General features: G+C 56.9%; 1 protein-coding gene across 2 annotated transcripts in view; it reads right to left on the bottom strand.

The window, feature by feature from the left end:
* Positions 1 to 2,355, bottom strand: part of ZMAT4 (zinc finger matrin-type 4) — a 50,659-nt gene extending 48,304 nt beyond the window's left edge. Inside the window, exon 1 of one of the 2 annotated variants that reach the window (XM_059870412.1) lies at positions 2,228 to 2,355. The gene's annotated coding sequence lies outside the window, so the exon portion shown is untranslated. The remainder of the gene's footprint in view (positions 1 to 2,227) is intronic. The other variant, XM_059870409.1, reaches the window with a different exon arrangement.
* Positions 2,356 to 7,713: the final 5,358 nt, after the last annotated feature.

Here is a 7,713-nt window from a genome sequence, read left to right on the forward strand (position 1 = left end):
TCCCCAGCAAAGGAGGAGAGGTGGTGCAGGAGCCATAAATCCCCAGAGAGAAGAAGCCAGCTGTGAGCAAGGGGCTCAGTCAGCAAGGACCAAGTGGCTGCACCAGTTCCTCTGCAAACTGGAAGCAGCAAATACAACAAATCCAGGCAAATATCAGTAAAAAAACTCCTTATACAGACACTTTTCAAGTGGGAGCAGTCAGCAATGCTGCCAATAGCTGGGGAGGCCTCTCAGGGTGCAGCACACCTGGAAAAGTGAAAGGCAGCAGCACTGCACCTCCTCTGTGCTGTCCAGGGCAGGAGAAGGCAGAAAAGCCCGAGGGAGGAAGGCTGGATGAAGAAGAAAAGTCAAGACTGAGCAACTCAGAGGTGAGGGAAATGACTTCTGAAACACCCCAGCCAGGCAGGCACAGGCAGAACCACGGTGCAATGTATAGGCTAGGATCAATTATTTAGAGAGACTCAGAAGTGAATAAAAATGGTCAGATAAAATCAGTTGTGAGGACTGGAAATCACCTCAAATTTTGAAACTGTCCCACCCCTGGATGTGACCCAACAGCAGGATCCTCCCCAGGGACAGGGATGCAGGAGGTGCTGCTACAGGGACGCTTGCATCAGGAGGTTTATAACCTACAGGTCTACACTACTCTGAGAGTAATAAAGGATTCCCAACCTCCTGCTTCTGATAAAATCAGGGGGAAAGACCACACTACTCTGAGAGTAATAAAGGATTCCCAACCTCCTGCTTCTGATAAAATCAGGGGGAAAGACCACACTACTCTGAGAGTAATAAAGGATTCCCAACCTCCTGCTTCTGATAAAATCAGCGGGAAAGACCCATTTGTACTCTAGAAAGCTCCTGTGCTGCCTCTCCTTCCTGTCCCTTCCTACAGCAGATGAGTCACTGTCTAGAACCTCTCAAAAACACCTCTCATTGTTCATCAGGTCCCTGCTCCTCGCTGCCCCACAGCACAGTGCAGTAAGTGTCAGTGCTCCAGCTCACTATCCCTTTCCTGTGGAATGATGAGGAAGCCAAAACTGAAGCCCCTCTGTCCAGCACACCCCTCTCTTAGCTGCTCCTGCCCAAGAGCATCCCTTGCTCACCTCTCACCTCCCTGGCTGTGTTTTGCAGAGGGACTGCACGTGCAAACAGCACAACCTCACGCAGAAAACGCAAACTGATGGTTTTTAACTCAACGCTCTGCAAATCTTCTTCTTCACCAAATACCACACACTCAAGCCACCTCAGCGTCACGGGAGGTTAAGAGGAGTGTGTGGCCGTCCCAAGGACAGCCACCCAAGCACGATTAGCATCAGGAACCAGGAGGGCACTGCCCGAGCCCGGTGTCACTCACTGAGGAACACGAACCGCTGGCAATCCGCTCAGGGGGCAGTACCAGGGACCCTTCCCACAGCCCGAACCGGGTGTCGTTTCACTCTCCCTGTGCCAGGGACAGCTCTGGCCGGGCTCTGACCTCCGGACACCCCCAGTGCAACACGTGGGGCTCGGCAGCCCCCCGGCCCGATGCCCTGGGCCGGCCGAGCGCTGTCCCCGGGGACGGCGGCCCCAGCCCGGCTCAGCGGCCTCCCTGCAGCCGCGCTTCTGCTCTCCAAGCCCTGCTGCCTTAGGAAGTTCTCCCAACTTCCCAAACAACGCAGAGAACAGCCTTGTTTTCCCGCATCTGCGGACATCCCCGCTCGCAGCCCGAGAGCCCCGGGAGCTCCCGTTCCGCCGCCGGGCCGTGCGGCCGCCGGTGCGGAGCTCATCCCGGCGGAGCATCCCGAGCCGCACCCGCAGCAGCAGCACAGGGGCTGCTTCCCCAGGGTCCTGCACCCACAGGCCTGGCTGCTCCGCCCGCCGCCTCACAGGTGGATGCAGCATTCCCTAAAAACTCCGCCGGGAAAACAGCCCGGGGCTTGGCGCGGGGCTGGACCGCTGGCAGGGCGAGCGCCGCTCACCGCCGGTCACCGCCGGGCTGCGGGGTGGCACGGGGGCACAGCCGCCCGCTCCCTGACGGGGCGAACCCGCATCCCGGCTCCATCCGCAGCAGCGCTGCCATCGCCCGACCCGCGCCGGCCGCCAGCCCCAGCCGGCACCGGCCCGCCTCCCACCGCCCGCACCCACACCGCTGCTCGCAGCCTCCGCTCCCGCTGCAAACTTTCCTGCAACTCCCATCAACAGATCCCCGCAGCCACCCCCGCGGAGCCGACGGCTCGGTGCCCGGTACCTTCGGGTCCGGCCGCTGCCTCCGGGGCCGATGGCCAGCGCCTCCAGGGCCGGTGCCTCGGGCGCGGCGGGGCCGCTCCAGCCGGGCGCCGGCGCCGCTGCCCCGCGCTCGGGGCCGCCGCAGCCGCAGCTCCCGCCGCTCCACCGAGCCCAGGCCGAGTGCGGCGGGGGGCGGCGGGCGGGGCCGGGCCGGGGCCGCGGCTCCTCCCCGGCAGCGCCATTGGCTCCGCCGCGCTCCGCAGGGCCGCCCGCCCCGCAGCCCCCGGCCCCGCCGCTCGGGAGCCGCCCGGGAGCCGCCCGGGAGCCGCTCGGGAGCCCCTCGGGAGCCGTTCGGGAGCCGTTCGGGAGCCGCTCGGGAGCCGCCCGGGAGCCGCTCGGGAGCCGCTCGGGAGCCCCTCGGGAGCCCCTCGGGAGCCGCCCGGGAGCCCCTCGGGAGCCCCTCGGGAGCCGCTCGGGAGCCGCCCGGGAGCCCCTCGGGAGCCCCTCGGGAGCCCCTCGGGAGCCGCTCGGGAGTCGCCCGGGAGCCGCCCGGGAGCCGCCCGGTCCGGCCGCCCCGGGGGGACGGGTCTGACACCGGCAGGGAGCGATGGGACGCGAGGAAACGTGTGTGAACGAGAAGAGGGGAGGTTTGGATCAGAGGTGTGAAGAGATTCCTCCCTGTGAGGATGGGGAGGCCCTGGAGGACCTGTGGCTGCCTCTGGATGCCTGGAGGTGCTCAAGGATAGGTTAGCTGCGACTTGGAACAGGCTGGTCCGTGCCCATGTCAGGGGGTTGGGACTGGATGATCTCTGCTATCCCTTCCAACCCAAGTCGTTCTGTCAGTCTGTAGTTTTCCCCGCTGTGAAAATAAAGGATGTGCGTGTCTGATTTGCAGGGGCTGCGAAGGGTACCACAGCCCCCAGGGAGAGCACACTCCCAGACTCTTACTCCTGCAGATGACACACTCATTTTAATCCCCTGGATTTATGGAAGGAGCATGCCTGGCGCTGCGGGCGCCCACCACACACAGCACGCGGGGACAGTGGGAGGCAAGGCAAGCTCCTGCACGGGCAGGAACGGCTTGGGGGAGAGCAAATGCCAAAGGGAACTGGGTTCATCTCCAGTCAAGGGCTGGTCACTGCCCCAGGGGAGGCAGCGGGCACTGAACAAGTGCCCCAGGCCAGGGTCAGAGCAGAGGAGCAAGGCAAGGACCAGAGAAGGCAATAAACAGGGCAAGGAGAAATCAGAGGGGGAGAGACCCCTGCAAACGACATGATGGGAAGATGATCCCTAATACAGCATGAGACACACATGCCTGGGAGTCTGTGATGCAAAGTCAAACCAAGCTCTCTCCCCACTCTGAAATCCTGTAATGCCTGAATCTGGAAAGAAGATGGATTTCCCTTATCTTTTCCACGCTATCCCCAGGCAAAGCCACTTCACTGACAGTCCTGGAAGCCTGGGCTGTAGGTGAGCACAGCCCATGCACCATCCCTCTGCCAATGCACACCTGCAGTGGCAATGCCCTTGCTGCCCTCCTTTCTGCCTGTGGTGGAGAGGAGGGTGAGGACTAGCTGCTCTCAGGGAGATTTTCTGTCCCAGCTCTGCTGAATTGGCTGGTTCCTTATTTGCCAGCAGATGAGGTAAGAGGAGGGGGATGTGATGGAGCAGAGAGATGTCCTACCTGAAGCCCTGTCCTTCCAGGTGTGAGGCGGTGCAAACAGCCAGGACAAAGCTGGTTAATATGGCTCTGCTCCACCTCCCTCAGTCCCCATAATATCCTTCAGCAGGGATGAGGTGGCTGGGTCTCCAGAGGGGAGGGGAGATGGTTTAAAGGCTTTGCAGCTCAAGGCAGTTGGTGGTCACACCCCAGAGGAAGTGTGGCATCCTTGTCTTGCATGACAAGATATGGAAAGACTCCTTTGTGCCTTAACTCCCAAAGCCAGGTGAAACTAAGCTTGCATCATTCCCCTCCTGAACATTTGGCTCATCAGGGTGGTTACATGCCTCCCCTTTTCTCATCAAGCTCCTCAGCTGTCCAGGTGTCAGCTTTGCCAGGGTCTGACAGAAATGCTGCACCCTCAGCAATCCCTGTTTGTGGGAAGCAGATGTGGCACACATCAGAGCCATGGCAGAATGGCCCTGGGGCCTGAGAGAGCTCTGCAGGCACCCACAGCCCAGCCAGGGCCGAGGGGCACTCATGGGATATTGTCAGGACCTCCAAGAGCTGAGTCTGTGTAGTTTAATTTGTTTCTAATAAATATACTTTGCAGGCAGTCTCAAGGATTTTGTCTGTGCTATGCAGCAGGCTGAGCCATCCCACTGTCCTTTTGCTACCAGCTACCTGGGGCCTCACCTCAGTGGTGAAATGGACTTTAAATCACCCTCTATCACACAAACATTAGAAAGAAAACACTTCACCAGCAGATTTTCCATTTCCAGCTTAATCTGCTTGACAGCAGTTTTACAAACTATCTGAGCTTCATGATCCTGCTTGGCTCTTTAGCTGTAAAAAAATAAGTGTTAAGGAGACTTTAAGCCATGCAACTAAGCCTCCAAAATTGACACAAACTCAAAATTGCACACCTGCAGTGGCAATGCCCTTGCTGCTCTCCTTTCTGCCTGTGGTGGAGAGGAGGGTGAGGACTAGCTGCTCTCAGGGAGATGCCACCTGGAGTCTCAGATAGTTCAGTGCTAAGAAGAGCAGATCAGACAATGTTTGCAATGATGCAGCGACCATTCAGGGAAGAGCTGGTTCCTAAATCCTTTCCTCACATTTCTTTGGGGATTGTGTAATTCCCAGGAGCATCCCATGCTCACTGGCAATAAATGGCAGCATAGGCACGAGAAATGTTGGAAATAATGTTGAAAACTCAGCTTTTGCTCTATCCTAGAGCAATATATATCCCAGGAATATATTTCCTGGCCCTGCGCTGGGCTAACTTTGGAACAGCCCAAAACACATCAAAACAAGGAGCTGTAAAGCAGCAGCTGTGATTGATTAATCACAGTAGTGAAGCTGAAGGGTTTGATCATTTTCATAAGCTCTTTAACATTTTATTCTCCAAAGAAGGAGGGGTTACCACAGACATGGAACAAAGCAGATCACAAACTGGAGCTGATTCCTTCCTGGAAAGGCTCTGGAGCTGCCGTGTGCCCAGCTCCTGTGTACACTCACAGCTCAGTGCCTGCACATCTGAGCCCACCAAAGGACACTGCAAAACCTGCCCAAGCACATCAGCACCAGGAGGGGAGCAGGTCACCTGGTTTGACAGAGGGGGAGTGCTGCAAGGAGCTGCATCTTGCACTTTAAAAATCCCACTTTCTATCTCATTTACATGGCAGTAAAACAACTGACATGTGGTGTGCCACATACTCCAGGGGACGCCATCCCAGGCCTTTTTCTGGAACAATCTGATGTCAGCCTGTGGATTCAGAGTGAATTTTGAGGAGAGGAGAAATGATGCTTCACCGTGCCATGCAGCAACATCTGCTGTTCCTGATGGCATTTTCTATTTCCCTTCCTCCTTTGTGACAGCCACCTTGCAGATTCCCTCCTGCTCCACGAGGCCCTTTGGACTTCTCCTTTCCTGAAATCAGAGCAGGCAGCAGCAGGTTCTTTGCAGAACAAAGTTTTCTGAGCGTGTTTGAAAGCTGTGCCTCTTCATCGAGGTCTGTGTGTCTTCCTGCCGGCTGGTGCTGCTTGAAACAGCCTGAAGGAGTGGCTGACCCTGGCTCCATCACACTGCTAAATATGCCCGCGGGATGTCTCTAGATAAGTTACTTTGATTTCTTCAGCTCATCCCCAAGTGCAGTTTTTAATCCCCGGGATAACAAAGGGCTGATCCGCAGCCGCCTCCCAGGATGGCAGGCTCTGCAAAGCATCGTTAGCTCTCTGCTAGGATTGCAGCGCCCAGGGAGTTTGAACAAAGAGCCCCAGGCAGTCCCAGCCTGAAACACTGGGAACAATGCCATCCTTCCCAGAGAGGGGAAGATGTTTGGAAATGCAATTTCCGAGGTCACCTTTTATGATCCAGGCACACCACCGAGCCTGAGTGCTCCTTCTGCCAGCCAAAGCCAGCGCTGGCACTTCCCACAGTGCTGAAACAGTGGGTCTCCAGCTGTTAACATTCCCAACAGGTCCTCTCTCCCTCCCTGTCCCACCCCAGCAGCTGCCCACCTGGCCTCTCTCAGAGGGATTTCAGTTCCCAAGGAGAGCAAGGCTTGGTCCACTAATCTCAGAGGCTAAAACAATTTTATGCCTTCTTTGAGAAATCGTTCCAGCAAAGCCTGGGAGATGCAGCGAGCCCAGACAGAAACATATTTCCCTTGTGGTTCTGCTGCTGCCCGACTGCCAGCACACAGACAGGCTATTTGTGCCTCACTAGGCAGAGCCCAGTGAAGTGTTTAACTTGACAACGGGAGCGTTTCTCTGAACGATGCCACCTCGGCTGACCCCAGCACAGCTCCACAGCTCCCCCAGCACCTCAGCAGCACCCACTCCCTCAGCTGCCTGCAGCTCTCCACTTCCAGGCAGTGGTTATCTGCAACATCTCCCTAGGCTCCTTGCTGTCCAGCGTCCAGCAGTTCTCCACATTTCTCTTCACTGAGAAGAGCAAGGCACAATTCTTCCCCAGAATATTTCTGGGTTTCACACTCTCTGAACCTCAGAGAAAGGAAAAACAATTCTTACCTCACTTGCTGTGCCTGTGCTGTGCCAAAGCAGAATGCAATGTGGAGATTGTTTCCCCAGAGTGATGGAGTTTTGTTTCCTTGGTGTGTGTCAGGACTGTTGGGACACTCACGAGATTCTGTGCAGTGGAGTGCAGAGATGAGTGCTTGGCAGATTCAGTTTAGGTGTAATGTAATATAGTACAGAATAATATCGTGTAATAAAGTAATTCATTAGCCTTCTGATAAGATGGAGCCAGATGCATCATTCTCTCCTCTCAGTGGGGGCAAAATATCATCAATGCTCCACTGCAGCCTCTTTGGCTGCTTCAGAGAGTCCTGAGATCCTCCCAGCCCTCACCAAGGGCGGGCACCAAGGCGAAGCGCGGGCACGGGGAGATGACTGAACCCCTCAAGCAGAAATATTGACTCTTGCACAGGAAAAACATGGACTTCAGCCCAAGCTGAGCTGTGTCCTGGAAGGCTGTAAACAGCAGCTTCCCTCGCCTGTGACTCACTGAGCATCACCAGTGCCCCAGTTTCTCAGAGACCCTGGAGCAACCTCTGCCCGTGCTGGCAGCACCAGTCTGGGGGCAGAGAGCAGTGCCACACGGAATGAACAGGTACAGCTGCTGCTGCTGGAGCCCCCAGGTGGGAAGAGAGTTGAGTAAAGGGCTCTCACCAGCCAAAGCAGCTCAAAAGCTCCCTGGTGGCTGAGCCCAGCTGTGAGGAGCGGGTGCAATCTGCCAGCCCTGAGCAGCAGTGCAGACACAAAGGTGTGCTCCCAGTTGGCTCTAGCTGCCCTCTCTGCTGCCAGCCCAGGGAAGGGCTGGGCCA

This window comes from Haemorhous mexicanus, chromosome 30 (genome assembly GCF_027477595.1).
Source record: "Haemorhous mexicanus isolate bHaeMex1 chromosome 30, bHaeMex1.pri, whole genome shotgun sequence".
Taxonomy (NCBI): domain Eukaryota; kingdom Metazoa; phylum Chordata; class Aves; order Passeriformes; family Fringillidae; genus Haemorhous; species Haemorhous mexicanus.